This window comes from Ictidomys tridecemlineatus, chromosome 7 (assembly GCF_052094955.1).
Source record: "Ictidomys tridecemlineatus isolate mIctTri1 chromosome 7, mIctTri1.hap1, whole genome shotgun sequence".
Lineage (NCBI taxonomy): Eukaryota > Metazoa > Chordata > Mammalia > Rodentia > Sciuridae > Ictidomys > Ictidomys tridecemlineatus.
In genome coordinates this window covers 41634297-41658097 of record NC_135483.1, presented here as the reverse complement: position 1 = coordinate 41658097, position 23801 = coordinate 41634297, and the positions used below count along the sequence as shown (strand labels likewise).

The following is a 23801-nucleotide window of genomic DNA, read 5'->3' as shown; positions in this document are numbered from 1 at the left end:
ACAATGGCAATAAGCAAAAAAAATACTTAATAAAATCATATCTTATTAAATAGAGATAAATGCTATAGAGCAGGGAAAGAATATCAAGTATTGCATGGTAGTCAGATAAGACCTTCAATTTGAAGGTGACCTTTTTAATACAGATACAAAGGAAAGTAAAGATACTAGCCATGCAGATATCCAAGACAAGAACAATGCAAAGGCAAACAACCTAAGCAAGTGAAGGAGGATGAGAACATTCAGAAATGAAATTAGAAAACAAGGGGTCAGTTTTATGGGTCAATTTAAGAGCTTTAGCTTTTATCTTGAGTGCAATGAAGGACCACTGAATGGTTTTGCAAAGAGTCAAGACTGGAAAAGACAGTAGAAGATAAGGTCAAAGAAACCACAGTCCCAATCTTCCATCTTATGCCATATTTCCTCTCTCTATAATACATGTGCAGCATGGAGAAATCTTAAAAAAAAAAAAAAACACTGAATATCTGATATTTTAAGTTCATTAATTGCTAGGCAGCAAGATTGAGTAAAACCAATATGTAATTACCAAAATATTTTAATGTACCAAAGTATAATAATGTATCAAATATCAAGAGAGAACAAGTACTTTATGTTGCAACAAATCTTAGTAGATAATAATATAAAATGAATTAACAACCAATCAGAAAAAGATTAATAGCTTTATGAATCTTGCTTCATTTACTTAGATTTATCCAAATACCACAAAATAAATACAAGAAAAAACATTTCCTCAGTGTAATACTGCCTTCCATAAGAAAGAACTGTGTTCAGAACCAAGGTTCCTTGCCAGAACCAAACAACCCAAAACAAGGAAACAAAGTGAGAGGAAATAAACTACAAATCAAAACACCTTTTGCCAAATGTTAAATCAAATAAACACCTTGCGTTGTGTCCTTGATGCTGCCAAGTCTGAACTCTGGAGAGCCGCCAAGGGGTAAGATGTTTCCAAAACCAAGGTCTTTACTGAGGAAGCTGTGCTTGCATTCCTGGCAAATTCAATTCCAGATACCCAAAATAATATCCTTGGTTGCTTTTTCTTACTGAAATTCAAAATAGAGCATATGTAAATGTTAAATGGATGATCCCCAGTTCCCTCATTGTCTACAGAATAGAATCACAGTGAAAGCATTTCTAAAAGTTTTTTGGGTTGCTAACTCTGTTACCTACTAAATCAAAATAAGTTTACATGGCCAGAATACACTCAGAAAATATTGCATTTTATGCCCATTTTCACAAGCCACAATTATATAATAAGGACACTGAGAGATTATATAATAGAAAATCCTATTAAAATTTCCTTTATCCAATATGTCTGCAAAGATTATCTAAAAAGTAACAGGACATATTTCCAATACATTCTAGAATCAAGTATGCATGCAAAGAAACTAATTTGAAATTATTTTCTGTTATTTCAATTTGTACCAGGCTGACTCACAATACAATTGTATTTATTTAATCATAAACTTTCAAGTATATATTATTTTCTAAACACCCACTAAATATCAAACAGATAAAAAATCACCCACTAAAAATCAAGTGAAGCATGATTTATTTATTTTTGTTCAATGAATATTTACTAAATACCCATCATGTGCTCAACACTAAACTTTTTTATACTTTTACACTACAAAAACATTCATATAGAAAAGAATATCACATTTAAATGGTTAGAACTACTGCTAATAATAATAAACTCAAAATTTAGAGAATATTTCACCAATTCCAATAAGATCATTAAAAATAGCTTACAGTTGTTAAGATCACCAATAATAATCCAAGTCAGAAGTTATAACAAGAAAATGTAGTCTTTTGTTAACAAATGGTGCTACAAAAGAATAAAGTTGGGCCCTTATCTCATACCAAGGGCAGAAATTACCTCAAAATGAATCACAAATCTAAACACAAAGACTAAAACTAGAACAGTTAGAAAAAGCTCAAGAGTAAAACTTCGTGCCTTGACTAAGACCACAGTTTCTCAGACACAACCCCAAAACCACAAGCACAGAATTTAAAAAACAGATAAACTTCATCTATATAAAGCCTGTGGCTTCAAAGAACATGATCAAGAAAGTGAAAAGACAATCCACCGAAAGGGAGAAAACACTTGTAAATCAGGTGATTGATAAAGGTCTTCTACCCAGAATATATGAAGAACCCTCAAAACTCAGCAATGAAATAAATCAAAAGATCAATTGTTAAATGGATAAAATACTTGAACAGACTTTTTTTCCAAAAATATACAAATTGCCAATAAGTTCATAAAGAGGCACAACATCATTAACAATTAGGGAAATTCAAACACAAACTACAAGATATCACTTTCATTCCCACTAGAATTATGATACCAAAAAAACAATAACAAATGAAAATGAGGATGTGGAGAGAAACTGGAGCATTCATAAATTGCTGATAGGAAAGTAAAATGGTGAACACTTTGGAAAACAGTTTAGTGGTTTCTCAAAAAGCAAAACACAAAGTTACCATACAACTAACAATTCTACTCCTGTTTTACACTGAAATAGCTTTCATCACATAAAATAAAATAAAATGAAAATACCTCTACATAAAATCTTGTATATAAATGTTCACAACAAGGCCCACCTATATATCCGCCTCCACCCACCTGTGCAGGACTCAGGCCCAGGGTAGGTCCAGGTTCCTCCCCCCCAACCCCCTGCCAACCTGTGAGCCCAGGCCTAGCCCACTTCCATCTTGGGACACTGCAGACATCGCCATAGTCTTCCCCACAAAGTAGCCTCTACCTTTCGACAACACACAGGGCCTAAAAGCAACTACATTTCGGAGCAGATATCCCAAAGCCGATGTAAGGTTCACCATTTCAGCCCAATCTCTGAAAGATTTTGCATACATCTTGGGGCCCCTCCACTGTTATCTTGAGTTGCCTTCCCTATTGCAATCACCACCTTAAGTTGCAGTAGCATCCATCCTAGGACACCTGCAGGGTCTGGAAGCCTGGCATCAAGGTGAGGTACATATAATCTGCATGGCAGAAACTATAATATCTCAGATCCACACTGCAAGAAAATAAGACACATAAACAACAAGAAAAAATAAGGGAGGAAAGTACCCCAAACAAATCAGGATACTATTATAACAGATCCAATGGCAGTGAAGTTGATGAAATGTGGAGTTCAGAATGATCATAATTAAAATGATCTTTGAATTAAAGAATGACCTAAATGAGCAAACAGGGACAAAAACTAATCACTCCAACAGAGAGAAAAGAGAGCACATACAGGTAGCAAAAGATTACTTCAAGAAAGAGATAGAGACTCTGAAAAAAACTCCAATCAGAAGTCTTTGAAATGAAGGAAACAATAAACTAAATAAAAAACTCAATAGAAAGCATCAGCAACAGACTAGATCATGTGGAAGACAGAATATCAAATGATGAAGACAAAGTATACAATCTGGAAATTAAAGTTCACTACACAGTGAAGATAGTAAGAAACCATGAACAGAATATTCAAGAATGAGGGGATAGCACCAAAAGAACAAATCTAAGAGTTATTAGGATAGAGCAAGGCACAGAGTTTCAAACCAAAGAATGTAGAATCTCTTCAATGAAATAATATCAGAAAATTTCCCAAACATGAAGAATGAATTGAAAAATCAAATACAAGAGGCTTACAGGACACCAAATGTACAAACGTACAACATATCTACACCAAGGCACATTATAAAGAAAATACCTGGCATACAGAATAAGGATAGAATCTTAAATGTCATAAGAAAGAGGAATATCCCCCTATATCATCACATATAGGAGAACAATTTGTATCTCAGCAGATTTTTCAACCCAGATCCTCAAAGTCAGGAGATCATAGAACAACATATAACAAGCTCTGAAAGAATATGGATGCCAACCAAGAAATTTACATGCAGCAAAATTAGGATTTAAATTTGATGATGAAATAAAAACCTTCCATGATAAACAAAAGTTAAAGAGAATTTACAACCAGAAAGCCAGGAATACAGAACATCCTCAGCAAAATAGTCCATAAAGAGGAAATGAAAAACAATGATGAAAATCAGCAGAGGAAGATATTACACTAAAGGAAAAACTAATCAAAGGAGAAAACAAGTCAAGTTAAATACCAAATAAACAAAAATGTCTGGGAATAAAAATCATGTCTCAATAATAACACAGACTAGCATATTGCATTTTTAAAAAACCCAAAAATATGCCATCTCGAAGACACTCATCTCATAGGAAAAGACATCCAAGGACTGAAGGTGTAAGGTTGGGAAAAATCATGTCACTTACATGGACTCCAAAAGCAAGCATGGGTTTCCATCCTCATATCAAATAAAGTAGACTTCTAAGCTAAAGCTAATCAAAAGGGATAAAGAATGACACTACATACTGCTCAAGGGAATCATACACCAACAAGACGTAACTGTTATAAATATATATGCCCCAAACAATGGAGTATCTATGTTCATCAAACTCTTCTCAAGTTCAAGAATCAAGTAGACGATAACACTATAAGTCTGGGTGACTTTAACACATCATTTTCACTACTGGATAGATCTTCCAAACAAAAGCTGAACAAAGAAACTATATAACCCAATAATATAATCAATAACTTAGACTTAACTGACATAAATAGAATACTTCATCCTTTAATGAGCAAATCCAACTTTCTTCTCAGCAGCACATGGATCCTTATCTAAAATAGACCATATACTATGCCACAAAGCAACTCTTAGCAAATACAAAAGAACAGAGATACTAACCTGCATTCTATCAGATCATAATTGAATGAAACTAGAAAATAATGATAAAATAAAAAAAATAAAAGCTACCCCAATACCTAGAGACTAACTAATAAGTTACTGAATGATCAATGGGTTGCAAAAGACATCAAGGAAGGAATTAAAAAATTCTTAGATGTAAATGGAAACACTGATAAAACATCAAAATCTCTGGGACACTATGAAGGTAGTACTAAGAGGAAAGTTCATTGCATGGAGTTCATTCCTTAAAAGAAGAAAAAGTCAACAAACAAATAACCTAACATTACATCTCAAAGTCCTAGAAAAAGAACAGATCAACACCAAAATTAGTAGAATACAGGAAATAATTAAAATAATTAAATCAGAGCTGAAATCAATAAAATTCAAACAAAATAAACAATTAAAAAATTGATAAAACAAAAAGTTGGTTCTTTGAAAAAATAAATAAAATTGACAAACCCTTAGCTATGCTAACAAAGAAAAGGAGAGAGAAAACTCAAACTATTAACATACATGATGAAAAAGGAAATATGACAACAGACACAACAAAAACACAGAAGAGAATTACAAATTGTTTTGAAAACTTGTACTCCGATAAAATAGAAAATATTGAATGCATCAAAAAATTTCTAGAGTCAAATGATTTGCCCAAATTGAATCAGAATGATATAAACAATTTAAACAGATCAATTTTAAGCAATGAAATAGAAGATGCCATCAGAAGCCTATCAACCAAGAAAAGCCCAGGACCAGATGGATACACAGCTGAGTTCTACAAGACCTTTAACAAAGAACTAATACCATACTCCTCAAATTATTTGGTGAAATATAAAAAGAGGAAGAACTTCCAAACTCATTCTATGAGGCCAGTATCACCCTGATTCCAAAATCAGGCAAAGACACATCAAAGAAAAAAACATCTAATATCTCTAATAAACATAGATGGAAAAATTCTCAATAAAATTCTGGCAAATCAAATACAAAAACATAACAAAAAGGTAGTGCATGATGATCAAGTGGGGTTCATCCCAGGGATGTAAGGTTGGTTCAACATAACAAAATCAACAAATGTAATTCATCACATCAATAGACTTAAAGATAAGAATCATATGATTATCTCAACAGATGCAGAAAAAGCACTTGATAAAATACAGCACCCATTCATGATCAAAACACTAGAAAAACTGAGGATAACAGGAACATATCTCAACATTGTAAAAGCTATTTATGCTAAACCCCAGGCCAACATCTGAACAGAGAAAAATTGAAAGTATTCCCTCTAAAAACTAGAACAAGACAGGGATGCCCTCTTTCACCACTTCTCTTGAAGCTATGGCCAGAGCAATTAGACAGATGAAAGAAATTAAAGAGATATGGATAGGAAAAGAAGAATTCAAATTAGCACCATTTGCCAGTGATATGATTCTATACCTAGAATACCCAAAAAAATTCTACCATAAAACTTTTAGAATTAATAAATGAATTCAGGAAAGTAACAGGATATAAAATCAACACCCATAAGTAAAAGGCATTTCTATATATCAGTGACAAATCCTCTGAAAGGATTTTAGTGTTTAGCATTTCTTTCAATAAAATTAACATTTTTTCAATGTGTATAGAAAATTTGATTAAGGCAAAATCCCACTTTGATCCTTTATTACTTATATAATGAAATAGTTTTGAAGGTAATATTGTCTCTTATTTATATAGACCTTTAAGGAGGGATATAGACTAAATAAGGAAAACTACCCCCATTTACAATAGCCTCAAAACAATGAAATACTTGGGAATTAACTTAATGAAAGAAGTGAAAAACCTCTACAATGAAAACTATAGAACACTAAAGAAAGAAATTAAAGGAGACCTTAGATTATGGAAAGATCTACCTTGTTTTTGGATAGGAGAATTAATATTGTCAAAAACACTATTCAGATTTAATGCAATCAAAATCAAAATCTCAATGACATTCCTCATATAAATAGAAAAAGTAATCATGTAATTCATGTGGAAAAATAAGAGACCCAAAATAGCTAAAGCAATCCTTAGCAGGAATAGTAAAGCAGGTGGCATAACTATACCAGATCTTAAACTACAGAACAACAGTAACAAAAACAGCATGGTATGGGCACCAAAATAAATTAGTGGACCAAAGGTACAGAATAGAGGACACAGAGATGAACCCACCTAACTACAGATATCTTATATTAGACAAATGTGCCAAAAATATTCATTGGAGAAAAGATAGTCTCTTCAACAAATGATGCTAAGAAAACTAGAAATCCATATGCAACAAAATGAAATTAAACCCCTATCTCTCGCAATACACAAAACTCAACTCAAAGTAGATCAAGGACCTAGGAATTAAACCAGAGACACTGTACCTAATAGAAGAAAAAGTAGGTCCAAATCTCCATCATGTCGGATTAGGACCTGAATTCCTTAATAAGACACCTATAGTGCAAGAATTAAAATCAAGAGTCAATAAATGAGTAGATTCCAACTAAAAATGCTTCTTCTCAGAAAAAAAAATCAGTGAGGTGAATAGAGAGCCTACATTTTGGGAGCAAATTTTTACCACACGCACATCAGACAGAGCACTAAAATCTAGGATATATAAAGAACTCAAAAATCTTAACACTAAAAGAACAAATAACCCAATAAATAAATGGGCCAAGGAACTGAACAACCAATTCTCAGAAGAGGATATACAATCAATCAACAAACATACGAAAAAATATTCAACATCTCTAGCGATCAGAGAAATCCAAATCAAAACTACTCTAAGATTTCATCTCACTCCAGACAGAATAGCAGCTATTAAGAATACAAACAACAATAAGTGTTGGCAAGGATATGGGGAAAAAGGCACACTCATTCACTGCTGGTGGGACTGCAAATTGGTGCAGCCAATCTAGAAAGCAGTATGGAGATTCCTTGCAAAACTGGGAATGGAACCACCACTTGACCCAGTTATACCACTCCTCAGTCTATACCCAAAGGACTCAAAAACAGCATACTACAGGGAAACAGCCACATCAATGTTTATAGCAACACAATTCACAATAGCTAAACTATGTAACCAACCTAGATGCCCTTCAATAGAAGAATGGATAAAGAAACTGTGGTATATGTACACAATGGAATAGTATTCAGCATTAAAAATCATGGCATTTGCCGGTAAATGAAGTTGGAGAATATAATGCTAAGTGAAGTAAGCAAATTCACCAAAACTAAATTTTGAATATTTTCTCTGATATAAGGATGCTGATTCATAATGGGAATGGTGGGGGACGAGCATGGGAGGATTAGATGAGCTCTAGATAGGGCAAAGGAGATGAAGGGGAAGGGAGTGGGTATTGGGGTAGGAAAGAACGTGGAATGAGATGGACATCATTACCCTAAGTACATGTATGAAGACATGAATGGTGTGACTCTACTTTGTGTACAACCAGAGATATGAAAAGCTGTGCTCTATATGCGTAATATAAATTGTAATGCATTCTGCTGTTGTACATAACAAATAAGAATAAAAGCAAAGTTCATTACTCTATTATTATAACAAAAGTAAAAACAATCCATGAGGAACCGATAAAATGTGGTTGGTCCATATAATGGAATATTATTCAGCCATATAAAGGAATGAAATATTGATATATGTTACAATATGGATGATGCTGGAAAACACTGTGCTCTGAAAAATCTAGCCACAAAAGATGGCTAAATACATTACTCCTGTTAGTCTCTTTATTCAAGTATCTAGAATGGGGAAATAAATAGAGACAAAAAAAAGAATAGTGGTTCATTAGAGGTTATAGGCAGAAGGAATGAAGAATTACTTATGATAGGTTTATGGTTTGTTTTTCAGATAATGAAAATATTCCAAAATTAAGTGGTAGTGGTAGTTGTGCAATTCCAGGAATATGACAAAAACCAAACAATTGTATATTTTCAAATGATAAATCTTACTTACAATTGTTAATTATATTTCAATAAAGATATTAAAGATGTCATAATAACACAGGTCTATAGTCCTTATTTAAAATGTTTGGGCCAGATGTTTCTGTGAAGGTTTTAGATTATAGAAAGAGCAACACATTCCATTTATCATAAAAACAATAGTCCTTAAGGGATGTGGATAAAGAATGCTAATACTTCATAGAAAAATCTTGATATAAATTGTTTCATTCAAGGCTGGTTTTTTCCTCAGTTGAGTTCAGGCAAAACTTGGGAAATTTTAATTTTGTAGAACTTTTGGATTTTTAAAATGTAAATAATGGACACTGGACCCTTATTAAAGATAATAATATTAGTAATAATACAACTGCTGATTAGCAGTTGCCAAATGTCAAATGGCAACTAATATGGCAAATACTATACTATACATGGTCACATACATGATTAGAAATTCTAACTTTTGCCGGGAACAGTGGCATACACCTATAATCCCAGCGGATCTGGAGGCTGAGGTAGGAGGACCATTATTCCAAAGCCAGCCTCCGCAAAAGTTAGAAGCTAAGCAAGTAAGTAAGACCCTGTCTCTAAATAAAATGAGAAATAGGACTGGGGATATGTTGAGAGCCTCTGAGTTCAATTACCAGTACCCTACCCTCCCAAAAAAAGAAATTCTAACTTTCTCCTCCAATAGGTATAATTAACCCCAACTGAGGAAACTGAGTTTCCTTATTATTTAGTAAGTTAATTGCTCAATATAGTATTATTAAAATAATATTCTGAATATCAAGGTCTATATAAATCAGAGACAATATTATCTTCAAAACTATTTCATTATATAAGTAATAAAGGTTCAAAGTGGGATTTTACCTTAATCAAATTCACTGTAGACATTGAAAGAAAGTTTATTGAAAGAAATGCTAAACACTAAGTGTTAATTTTAAATATTTAAAATATAAAATCCAAACATCTTCAAATATCCCATAATTAAACTATCATCTTAAGTTTCTGCAAACTTTTTATAAGTCCCATGTAAAAGTAAGGCAGTATGCAAACATACACATTATGTTTTATCTTAAAGATCAATCTTTTTATCTACTGATGAGAAATCAGAACAGATTACTTTTTATTTTACAGGAAACTTCTTAATTCTGAAAATATGAAATTTTTTTATTTATTTATAGCATAAGTTTATATTCCACATAAATAACACCGATGTTCCTAGGATAACTAGGGGACTGTTGATATACTGTCCTTCAAGGAAAAGTTTATCATAAGTAGGACATCAGTAGATCTTTCCCAAGGCAACTTTTATTTGTGTTGCCATAGAATTAATGAATCTTGGAGTATGTTGTACTTAAAAAATTCAAGGACCAATATTCTATAATACTAATCTCGTCATATTATTCTATCATTTTGTAACCTAAAATGGGTCCTCATTGCCTATAAGATGCAAACTGCTTTGCATGGTGTTCAAAAGCTTTCTAACCTTAGTCTAGCATGTCCACATTGCCTAAACTCCAGGTGCTATTAACTATATCCTGTTCTAGCCACTAAACTTTTTTTTTAATTTCCTAATCACAAGATTCTGCTACAGCTTAATGGCTTCAAAAACCTTGTTCTTACCTCAATGTAACCTTATCCCTAGTCTTATTTATCTTGAATTCATAGGTGTTCTTGAAGACTCTGTTTCAATTACATATGTTATCTGTATAATTCCCCTATACATGACAGACAAATCTGTGATTATCTGATTGACATATAACTCACTAAATACTGCACATGCTAATCTCTATAAACACTCATAATTTCAGCACAAAACAGTAAAGTATTCATTATTATAATAATGACATTTTAACTGATTTTTGTCCTTGGAAATGAAAGTATGAAATCTTTGCAAGAGATTTGTTCCATCTCTACAGATGGGAAAGAGAAGTTCCAGATTATTAAATGTAAAGAATAAGATATTCTTGATGCTAAAACCAGTTCATAAAAGACCAGAGATACTGACATAAGAAAGCAATAATAGAGTAAATCGGGATTCCTTAAATTGAAAAGAAAAATATTAATATTATACACTAAAGTTTATAATTCTGTTCAGGAGTTGTAAGAGTTTTTCTGTTTTCCAGATACAAATAATTTATGTTTTGCATGCCAAGAGGCAAAATCAAGTTACTACTGTGTCACTACTATTTGTAGTATGCAGAGAAGCAGCCATGAAAGTGTCACATACACATCTCTGTGGCAATTACTCAACTCTGCTGCTGCAGTGTAAAAGCCACCGTTGACAATATGGAAATAAATGAATGTGGTTGTTTTCCAATAAAACTTTATTTATTAATAATAAAATTTGAATTTTTAAATTTTCATTTCACAAAATGACACGATTTTTACAAGGTCATGTGACAGATAGTGTGGTTATATTTTTAAATCTGTTTATTCTCTTGAAATACTAGATTTCATATCTGGAATAAATAAATTAGAAGGTCACAAAATTTTATTTAACTACAGAATGTTGCTACTGAATTAACTTTTACAATATATATCTTCTTATGCAGGTAAATATTAATTTTCAGTCAATTTTTAAGTAGATTTAACAAAACCATCTCAAGGAACTTCTATACTAGAGTATTCCATCAGTTTTGTACACAAACACATCATGGTTCTTTTTTTATATATTATCATTTACAGTAGGTATCTTAATGTTTTTTCCTCTTATATACATATGGTCTCGTGTTGCCATCACATCAGAAATATAGTCTGCATGGGAATATTTTTAAAATCCAAAACGTTGTTCTTTTGTCTTCTAGCATTTCACACTACAGAAAAGAAGTTGGAAACCCACCTAATTTTTACTTCCTGATAATAACATGCTTTCATTCTTTCCTTCCTATGTAAAATAATTTTTTATTTATTATCATCATTTGAAAATTTTGTGATATTTTCCCTTTTTGTGTTGTCATGTCTTATATAAAGACTTTCTGCATTCATAGGTCTTTCTCATTTTGGGAAAAGTTTTACTTTCTTTTTGTTGTTGTTGTTGTTTATTACCTTTTTCAAATGCTTTATTCTGTTCTTTTGGAAAAATTATCTATATTCTTGTCTCATCTTCAGAATCTACAAATATTAAAAAAATTAAGTGGTCTTCATTCTTTATACTCATATATATCATCTTACTTGTTGACATAACTTTTAGCTATGTAACTTTTCAAGACTATACTCTGTATTGACTAAACTTTATCACAATATCAATTCTGCCTTTTACTGCTTCAAATACAGATTTTTAATGTTATTGTGGTAGACAGAATAATACTCCCCTGACCCAAATATGTTCCATCATAATTTTGAGAAACTGTGAATAAGTTACCTTATATGGCTCAAAGGATTATGTGGCATAATTAAATAAAGAACCTTAAAATGGGGAGATCTCCCTGGATAATCTAGATGTGTCTTGAAAAGTGGATGACCTTTCCCTGCTATATTCAGTAGAGGTGACTACATAAGAAGCCATAAAGATGCCATCTTGTTGACTATGGAAATGGAAGAAGAGAGAAGAAAGGAATGTGGGCAACCTCAAAAACTAGAAAAGTCAAGAAAATGAAGATTATCTTTCTGATCCTCCATAAAGGAATGCAGCTCTGCAGATTCCTTTATTTCAGCCCATTGTGGTATATGTCAGGCTCCTCAACTATAGAACTGTAGGAAAATAAAATTGTTGTTTTAAGCTGCAAAGTTTGTTGTAATTTGTTATAGCAAGAATTTTTTAAAGTATATATCTCTAATATGTTTAGTTTCCTTGTACTCATTTTGTATTCTCTATCTTCCTATTATCACATCATCAGTATCTGTCCTTTTTAAATAGAATTTTCCTATCCACAGAGTTCATGTATGCCTGAATATTTTAAATATCAAAGAATTCCCTGAAATGTTCTTCTTTAGCAGAAAATTACTTTTAAGTTTTCATAGGTATGCCTCAGAGTCTTCAGCTGATTTCCTTTGCCTTGATTTTGTGGGATGTTTTGTTCCACTTAATTCATTTTCAAATGCTAAATTTATTTATTTTTATATTTTTAAAAGAGTATATGCTGGTCCTGCATAGTGTAATGTTTTCCAAATATGTTTAGGAGAGATAACGTGAAGGGGAAGAGAGGAGACACAGAACAGACCCCTAGAAACAGAATCAGAAACTGACTATACCTGCCTATATTAAGAGGAAAAACACAACAACAACCCTGACATGCCCCTATTGAGAGAAATTCAGTGCTATATTAAGTCTCTATGAATAATGGGAGCATATTATAATGTTCAAGTATATGGTTCAAAACAAAGGAAGAGAACCACATATCTTCAACCCTTCCTATATAATGAATATGATCACTGGAAATGTTACAATATCCAAAAAATAATATCTCTACTACAGGAGCCAAGTTTTTCCATCCAGTGTTATCTTCTACCTGGTGTAGGTAATAAACCATAAACCAAAATTAGAAATTTTCTTAGGTATCCATTTGTTATTCCTAATACCCAAAATATTTAAATATTTTCAACATTTAAAGTATGCAAAACAAATATGCTTAAAATACAGTCAAGTTTCTTTTCTCTTTGTTAAAATTTTAAGCTGTTCAATCTAATTGTTATGCTATTTTTGCAACTATGTCCCTATGTAACACTACTATGGAATTAAATTACTTTATTACTATCCCCATTCTCCATGTTCAGTGGTCTAAAGCCATGAACTTGACAAGAGTCCCTCATTTATTTACCTTCAAATTCAATGAAAGAGATTGTTAAACCTCTGGATGTAGAACACATATCTTTTATTGCTGTTTAACATTTCAAAATTATTTCATAAAAATATATACATACCCATCTCACTCAAATTATCCAGACACTTAACATTTCTACCATATAGGAAATGTTAAATACATGTAGTAGCTATGAAAAATAATCAGTTCTAGGACTATATAATCATTATCTCTTTAGTAAGAAATTCTTGAGGGTAGCAAATACAAAATATGTCTCACTAGTTAGTATCATTTTAGTTTTTCTGAAAGAATACTAAGAAATATATATTCTAAGTAGTATTTTTAAGACTTCACCATTACAGCCAAATCTATTGACATTAAAAATGGGGGAAATATGCCCTAGTTCTTTCATGTAGAAACATGTTTCTACATGAAAGAACTTCTGTAAGACCAATATTTCCATGGAAATGCCTTGTGCATTGGAGTGAGGGAAGAAAATTATTCTTTGTGAAACTTCATAATTCTTCTACATACCAAATATTTTACATCTCTAAACTTCAGGGTCCCAAAAGCCATTACTCACTTTAAAGATACTTTAATAATTCAAAAGTACTACTACACATTTCCAGTTAACCACCACAGTGGAAAACCAGAGCACAAAGTTATCAGTCCTGGCCTAAGATCCCTCTCCTTGTGTAGCTTCTCAGCAGGGGAGTTATCTGATCAGTGGCTGGAATATGCTGGTGTATATTATGCCAATGAGTACAGCTATGGAACATGCACAGCAGTGATTCTGGGCAAATGCATCTGTTCTGAAAAATGAAATTTTTCTATCAGCTAAATTTTTTTTAGAGGATAAAAGAGGGTAGGAAATACTAGTACTTATTTTTGGTGTCCTATTTAAAGCACTAATCTCAATCAGCCTGTTAGTAACAAAGCTGATGTTGTAAACTTTTTACAAATTAAAAACAGTTCAAAAAGACTTACTACTTACTGAATCCCTAAAATCACTTAAGTCCATTATCTTGTATCCATTTTTCCTCATTCTAGTTTCTATTAGAAATAGAGTTTAATAATGAAAGTCAAAGGAAAGAGTCAAATGTTAAAGAGTTCAAATTAAAGTTCTAAGGAAGTAAAAGTTACACATATATATCCTTAAGATTTATTACAAAAGTAAGAAATCTTTCCCTCTTCAATTTTGTTCTTATCCAATGATAACATGTTACATCTACAATTGATATTACAATTGACGCCTACTTTCATCGGTGACTTGAGCAAAGAAAATAATGAATTCTATTTACAGCCTTATAGGGTCTGATCATTATTGGATTAGAAACATGTTCGCCTGTCCTTTCAGGCTATATATGCACGTCATTAAAAAAAAAAAAAAAAAAAAGAGAGAGAAGGTATGGGGAGGGGCTGAGGGCAGGTTATCCTGCAAGACATTTCAGAACAACCCTGAATCATTAATGAATACATTAGTGGTTTCTTGATTATTTCTAATCCTAAAGATTAAAAAAAATCATAAGGAAAAATTAAAAGTACTTTATTTCTTTTTAAAGAGAGAGTGAGAGAGAGAGAGAGAGAGAGAGAGAGAGAGAGAGAGAGAGAGAATATTTTTAATATTTATTTTTTAGTTCTTGGCGGACACAACATCTTTGTTGGTATGTGGTGCTGAGGATCGAACCCGGGCCGCATGCATGCCAGGCCAGCGAGCTACCGCTTGAGCCACATCTCCAGCCCCTTAAAAGTACTTTAAACAGAATAACTATTTTGTCAATTCAGATCATATAGACAGATTATAACTATAAAACACTTTGTAAAGATTATTATTTTAAATACATTTTCAAATCAGTTCTTCCTAAAAGGAAGGACACAAACAGGTATCCCCACTTTAAGGATGAGAAAGAGTTATTACCTAAAAGCAATTAATGGGTTATTACCTAAAAGCAATTAATCCTGCCAGTTTCCTGACTTGTAGGCCAGTGCTCTTCCCAGTGTTAACAAGCAGTACAAGTTTCCTTCCTGAAGATTTACACTGTAAACCTGGCACAGGGAAGTGAAAGCAGAATTTTAGCTCCTTTGTTTTCTCTCTGGAATGTTTGCTCTGCTGAATCATTTGGGGCCAAGTGATATGAGCAAAGGAGAGGACATTTTAAATGGTTGTTACCCTACAGTCACTGTCAAATATAGACCCAGCATAGGGGTTGAAGGGGAGAGCCTATAATGGGGAACCTCCAGGAATTAATTGTCTCAACTTTCTGAGAAAGTTCATTGAGCTCAGAAAAGCAGCAGAGAAAAATAACTGCAAGCGAAGAGAACAGATTCCTAAACCCTTCTTTCAGAATCATCCACATGGACACCAACATCTCCTGGATTAAGGGATTCACCAAGCACCAGGTAAAGTAACCCCGCTCCAACAGCAACACCACCACCACCACCAAGTTTCTCTTCTCTGCAAATATTTTGGTCTGCATACATGTTCACTAATAAGGAGAAACAGAAAAACGAATAAGCAGAAATGATACACGAAAGGTAGGCCTCAATAAGAACTGCAGAACCAAGAAGGCAGCCCAGCTGAGGGGGGGGGGGGGAGTCGCAAGATAATTGACAGCAGAACGGTACCAATCCCTAGCCAAGTGGAAAGCCTCAGGAAGTGGGCGGGACTAACGTTTCCAAGGCCCAGCGCCCGGCACCAGACACGCTGGCAGGGCAGGAACGGCGCGTTCCTTAGCAACCGCGGCGGCCACGCCCACCTTGCGCCCAAACCCCGCGCCCGCTATCCCCTCAATCCCAATTCGAACGCCTATCTCTCGGGAAAGGGTCCTTAAGTGATTACCGTACCTACTAGGTTTCCCGAGCTCTGGGTTCCTCTTACAAAATCTCCCTTCCCCCAGTCCACTCAAGTACCGCTCCCAGGGGCCGAACGATCGTGTCCTAAACGTTTTGAGGACTCAATTAAGGAGGTGCCCCGGAGCTTTCTTTGCAGGGTCTCCCCAGCCCCCTAGCCCTCACCAGATAGACACACACACACACACACACACCTCCGCTCAGCCAAGGCAAGGGCTGACAAACTTCGTGTCCGGCTGGGAATGTTGCTGTCCACCGTCCTGTCACTCAGAGGCAGGGGCGGGACGAGCCAGGCGCATGCCGCTATTCCCACAGGGCGGTTCGTAAAAGGGGCAGGGCTCACTCGGCAGAGGCGGGACCAACCCTCAGTCTTCTCTCTGATTGGTTGGTCTCTCTCCCGCCTCTGCGCGAGTCCTGAAAGCTGAAGCGCGCCTTGAGGCCTTTCCTTCTTTTTGAAATAAGTCAGAAGCTACCACACCTGTCCGGCAAGGTAGAAATGTGAAAACTGACTTATTTTACAGATATAGGACGAAAAGAAGTTATTGTGATATTGAACACGCCCCACCCCACACACTCTTATACTCCCAAATTGACACTCACAGGCAAGTATCCCTAGGTGGAAGTCTGAACTGTATTTGAAAAAAGTGTATTGATTGCAGCTTTGGCCAGCAAAAAAAATAAAAATAAAAGGGAGAGAGAGAGAGAGAGAGAGAGAGAGAGAGAGAGAGAGAAAGAAAAAGATAATGAAAGAAAGAAAAAATAAACTTTACGTTAATTTTAATTTAAAATCTTAGGAAAGCTAATTGCTGAAATATGACCCACAAGTAGGGCTTGGGGTCATTTTCAGGTACTTAGTTTTTATATCTATAAAATAAGGAAGAAATATTAAGATATTAGTTATTACTTGGAATACATTTGACAATCTAATACTTCATGTAATATATTTATATAATCTTACAAAACCCACTAAGAGAAGTTATTATCCACAGCCTATGAACAATGAAACATAGGCTAGGAAAGATTACATTTATTTAATTATTCAACAAAAATCTAAGTGTCTGGAGTCATTTTTATACTTTAGTAAACTCAATTTAAATGTCCTTCAAAAAAATCATGCAACTTTCAGTTTTTTTCTTGATGAATTATAATTTACCTATCTCTGGCTAGTCCATCATCTTTAAAAAAAAAAAAAAAACTCATGAGAAAGTAGCATTCAAAAAAAAAGAAAAGTATAAATAGACTAACCAGAAGGTTCTTTGAAATATCCCAGGATATCATGGCCAGGAATTGAATCCAAAATGTAATTTTATTTTGTGTCCTCCTAAATCATCTTCTAGTCTCCAGTTAATCTACCAGAAATAAAGGTAAAGTTAAACGTGATTATATTAATATCCTTAATCAGGTTCCTAGTGTGTGACTTTAAAATAGCAAACCCCACCCCTTTTTTAACATATCAAACCCAAACCAAGAAAAACAGTATCTCTAGACAGTGCTTTGAGATTCAATTAAAATGCCCACCATATTGTGATAAAATTGTTGGAATAAAAGAAACACATTCCAATTGCAAATGATTTTATTTTCTTGTCCTGCTGAATTTCTAAAATCTGAAAGCTTGCTAACTGCAAATAACTCTGCAAAACTTTCTCAGTTTGTGTGACTCCTAGTCTTCATTATGTTTTTTTTATCTTTCAAAAATATTTGGTTTTAGTCTAAAAAGAAAGAGTTACAATTGTATGTTAAGTGCATTATATAAATAAGTACTGCAAATTTAAGCATTGAATGTATTTATTTGAATCCATTTCAAATAAGTATAAGTATAGCAAATATGTTTGGACATTCTCACATATATGTGAGAAAATACAAATATACATTTAAGTAAATGCATTATATGCTTGTAAATTTATAATCATTGAAATAAACACAGTTATGTATTATCCATAGGTACAGCTCCAGATTTTTGAAGCATATATTCAAGTTTTGTGAAACTCTTATACTTTCGTATCTAGTTACACACCAAGTATAAAATACTGTGCTACATATGAATAATAAATTTTTAAACTATGTCCCTGTGAGGAAATAAGGAAAAAAGAGCAGATAAAAAGTCTATCCCTAAATCGCTTGTGAACATATACTTAAGAGCTTGTCTTAACTAGTTATTCTGCATTTTACTGATGTGTAAATGAGCATTAGCTAACTCATCCTATAATATAACTATTGTGAAGTAGTTTTATAAGTTTTTCAAAAGATGCTCCAAAAGTAATGTTTCCAGTTAACTTTTGATACTCCCCAAACTTGGAGTATTGAGAGTTTTGTGCTATCCACATCTCAATTATTTCTATTGCACATCATGCTTCTGCTCCAAAACTTGGAAAATGTGTGATTTGAAATTATTCCATAGTTATAAATGTACATTGGAAAAAATTATGAGGAACTAATATAACTAAGCAAATATTAAATATATTTTACAGATATATAACAAGACCTAAAAGGCTTAATGTAAAATAAAGCATTCAGATATATTTTATAAATATACTTATTTCTTTATCATATAATGACATATATTAGGTTCTATTTGTGACAAATTGAAATATACACTAGAATCTAATCATTTTGTGTGCTTACACCTTTGACTTAAAATAATACACTTAAAAGTTTCATGGAATCAATTTTACTCATTTGCAGAAACTGTTTTATTAATCATGAAATTTAAATATCTTAAAATGATGATTCTGCCAAAAATATTGTGAAGTCTATTGAATACATTAAAATGGTAAATATAACATGAAATTACTTAATTTTGTTTAGAAGAGGTTTATCTTAAATTTTAATGGTTTAATTATCAAAGTACCTGGAACTGATTACATACTTAATAGGCCAGACCCATGTTGCTATTTGCCTGCATATATCTTAGGACAAAATCAGGGAAACATTTAGGGTAAACTTTGTTTAAATTATTTTTAAAGAAATTATTTTTCATGTGACTTAATTTAAGAAATCTTGCTGGGTATGGTGGTAAATGTCTGTAATTTCAGCAGCTATGGAAGTTGAAGTAGGAGGATTGCAAGTTCAAAACCATTCTCAGCAAAAGCAAGGTGTTAAGCATACTCAGTGAGACCCTGTCCCTAAATGAAATATACAAAGCATGGCTGGGGGTATTGTTCAGTGTTCAAGTGCCCCTGAGTTCATCCCTGGTTACACTCTCCCCCCCAAAAAAGCTTTATGATCCCCTAAATTTTTGCGTGAAAGTCGTGGTTTTGCCTTACAGTACTATATTTAAACCACTTATTAGAAACTTGAAAATGGGAATGGTCTTCTTAAAAGAAAAGCTTCTTTCTCAAAAGTCAGAAAATTTGTAAATTACAGAAAATATTTTCTTTTGACATGTACAACATTCGAAATTATATTTGCATAGCACATATAAAAAATGAATTTCATGGGAAGAATGAACCTATGTTAATAAGTCATTTTTCAACACTTGTTTGTTTTTGAATAATTGAATGCAAGATGGTCTCTGAAATCATGAAAAATTATCTATTATAGATGATATATTATACATGATATATTTAAATAATATAAAAACATGTATAGAGAATAGTTTCACATAAGTGAAAGAAAAATGGAGTCACAAATCAAGTACTATAAGAATGCGATTTCAAATATGCAGCTACCTGCTGCATCTGTAAAAAATGAAATGTAGATAAGACATATCTTTTAGCCTAGCCAGTTGAAAAGGCTCACATTTACACTTTTTCTCTCAATTTTTTGAACAATTAATATATGTCAATAATTCTAAACATTTCCAAAATCATGATTCAGCTTACAAATAATTCACAGATAGCATTTTCTCTCATTAATAAAATGAGAGATAATAATGGCTTTTACAGTTGATAGCCTCCTAATGTCCAGGTGCTGACTCAGTAATCAAAGCTGCTTTGATTTTGTGCTGCTCATCTCAAGGAGCATTCCCATTTCTCACATCCGGGGAAAAGAGCTACTGCATAATCCCATAGGAGCTTCATGCATCCTCAATAAAGCACTGGGACTTATCAATGTATATCAGGGATTCATATCTGCTGCTCAATATTATTGCTAAGATTCATCAACATTATATTCATTTAATACTACAGTGCTAAAAGCAATCTCCATCTGCTCTTTTTATAATACTCTAGTTTCTCCCCAACTCCAGTATTCCAGAGTCCCTTATGATGCTTCATTTGTTCTTTTGTACATAATATTTCATCACTTTTTAATGTACTTATATATAATTTATTTATTTATTATGTGCATTGTTTATTATTTATCTCTACCCCAAGAATGTAAGTTGCTTGAGAGTATTGATCTTTGTTGGTTCTATAAATTGATGCATCGCAAGGGAACCTAATAAACACTCAAGAAAGGGTTTTTGATTAAATTGCCTTACATAGCTATGGTTGATTTATTTAGAAATATTCTAGAGCTTGAATATACCACAATTCACATTTTTGTTCTGTTGTAGGATTTTGGGATCGTCACTAGATTTCATCTGTAACAAATAAAATTGCTGTGTAAACACATGAATTTTCTAATGCAAAATTTCCAGACATTCTCTTTGGCTTATCATTCAGAGTAGAATCAAAAAAAAAGTTGTAGATCAAGTCCATATTCTAAATAAAAGGAAATTACCAAATTGTTTTTCTGAGGTATTATACCCTTTTGTACTCCTAACTGAAATGTTTATAGTATTTAAATACATTAATCTTTTCAGAAAAACAATTTTTGTCTTGATAAGTTTATTGTTTTTTATTTCATTGATTTCTGCTCTTACCTTTATTATTTATTTTCGCCTTACTAAATTTTTTATGTTACTATATCTTTAAGGTATAAACTAAAATAATTATTTAAATTTTTATTCTTTTCTACTGTAACCATTTAAAACTAGAATATTATGACTAAGAATTTCTTTGGTTTTATCCCATGCACTTGAAATGTAGTTTTTTTATTTGCATTCCTTGAGAAATATGTTTTAATTTCCTTAGCTCTGAATTTTTCTTTTATCATTGGGTTATAGATTTAGAAGTCTGCTGTTTAGTTTTCAAGTACTTGAAGGTTTTGTAGTTTCTAGTATGAACTTTAATTTCATTAGGATTAGAAAACAAACTCTTTTAAGAATTTACACTTTTGAAAATTACTGATACTTTTTAAAAATAGCCCAGCTTGAGGTTTATCTTGGGGTGAAGGTAGGTATATTCTACAATTGTCAGATGTAGTGTTCTATGGATGTCTATTGTAGTCTATATCTTTTTTGGGGAGTGGGGTACCGGGATTGAACTCAGAAGTACTCAAATCACTGAGCCACATCCCCAGACCAATTTCTGTTTTATTTAGAGATGGGGTCTCACCAACTTGCTTAGTGCCTCCCTTTTGCTGAGGCTTGCTTTGAACTCGCAATCCTCCTGCCTCAGCCTCTAGAGTCACTGGGATTACAGGCATGCGCCCACCGTGTCCAGCTGTAGTCTATATTGATGTTTTCAACATATTTCTAACTGAAAAGTGTTAAATCTCCAACCATGCTTGGGCATTTGTCTCTTTAATTATATTAATTCTTGCTTCATGTATTTTGCAAGTCTGTTAGAAACATACGTTATAATTTATGTGACTTTCCTGATGAATCAATTCACTTAGCTTATGGAATTGTGTGGGTTTTTTTTTCCAACTCTGTGGTTATATCTAGAAGTCTACTTTACCTGATACTAATAAAGTTAAACTGCATTTCTTAGGCTTATTGTTTCTACGAAATTCATTCCCATACCTTTATTTTTAAGCTACCTATGTCTTTCCATTTAAGTCTATCTCTTTTAGACAGTGTTTTGTTGAGTTGACTGTTATTATCCAGTCTGAAAATCTTTAATTCATTCTCTACTTTATATTCCACTTACACTTACTGTAATTATTGATATGGAAGCTTTTTAGCCTACTATCTTTCTATATATTTTCTCTTTTCCAATCCTGGTTTTATCTTTTGTTTCTCCTTTCCTGATTTCATTTGGTTCAGTCAAATATTTTTACCCTTCATTAACTTTATTTTAATAAGATAATGGCTTCTATTTGCTTTTTATCAATATTTGTTTTATTATGTTATTAGTGGTCATTCTGGCGTTAACCATTTGTATCCTTAAATCCTTGCTGAGATTCATTAGTGTTATCTCCACTTAATGTTACATTGCTAAGAGTAATCTCCTATGTTCCTCTTCATGCAATTCCTCCTTCATGCTATGCCATTTTCTCCTCAACTCTAACAACTAGAGCTGGAGTTCACAGTTTCACATTTCACACATAACACTTCACAATTCCCGTTCATACATCACACTTCACAAATGTAAGAAACTTATAACAGTACAATTCCACCTATCTTCTTCCCATCTTGTTATATGTTTCTTTTAAGTTAGAAAAACTAAAAAATGCAGTTACTTTGTCCAAAATAATTAATTTTTTTCAAGGAAATTAGAGATTTCACTTTTATATTTACTCCTTATGGTACATTTTGTTCTTTCTTACATTTCCAATTGTATCCTTTCCCTTCATATTACAAAATTATTATTTTTAGTATAGGTGTATAGATGATATTTTCTCTCAACTGTTATTTGCCTGAAAATATCTTTATCCTCTTTTAAAGTTATTCTGATTTTTTAGTTGAAAGCTTTATTTTATTTATCTCAGCATTTAAAATGTTATGCAATTGTCTTCTTTCCTCCATGTTTATAATGCCAGATTAGTCATTACTTATTGTTGATGTTTCTCTGTTTGTAGTCTGTCTATTCTTTCCACATCTGTCTTCAAGATTTCATCTTAGTTTCTAGAAGTATCATTACCACATGCTTATGCATATAAGTTTATTGAAATTTATATTACTTTAATTTTCTTGAATGCTTGATATGTAAGCCAAAGTTTCATATCATTTGGGAAATTTTGTCTATGATTTTTTCAAATAATTTTTCTGACCCATTATAATTCTATCATTTGGGGATTCCAAGTACAGGAATGATCATCCAGGACCTGTCATCCAGGTCCCTTCACTAAGTTTGTGTTCATTTTTTAAGATTTCACTCACTGTTCTTCAGATTGAATGCCCCACTCAGCTCCCTATAATTTGATTTAAAGCTGATTTAGTGAAGCTTTCGATTCAGTTACTGTAGAATTTCTAGGATTTCCATTCATATATTTCTAGTTTTCAACTGAGATTCCTAATTCTTGCATACTTTCCTGTAAGTCTTTGAATATGTTAGTAGTAGCTGTCTTATTCACATTACCTGACAATTAAAATGTCTATGATTTTTTGAGGTCACAATATATTGACTACTATTATTCCTGACTATTGGTCCTATTTTCTGTCTCTCTGCATGACTGATAATTTTTTTTATTTGATACTGAATTTATTCATCCATTTTCTGTTACCATAACAAAATACCTGATATATTCTAACTTTATAAAGAGAAGGGT

General features: G+C 32.8%; 1 protein-coding gene across 9 annotated transcripts in view; it reads right to left on the bottom strand.

Annotated features, from left to right (window-relative positions):
• Triqk (triple QxxK/R motif containing) overlaps positions 1-16645 on the bottom strand; it is a 72668-nt gene extending 56023 nt beyond the window's left edge. For 2 of the 9 annotated variants that reach the window (XM_021728657.3, XM_021728658.3), the window contains exon 1: positions 16520-16645. The gene's annotated coding sequence lies outside the window, so the exon portion shown is untranslated. Of the gene's footprint in view, positions 1-898; positions 1059-15418; positions 15522-16519 lie in introns of those variants that run through there. The other 7 variants (XM_078016928.1, XM_078016925.1, XM_078016927.1 and 4 more) reach the window with 7 other exon arrangements.
• Positions 16646-23801: the final 7156 nt, after the last annotated feature.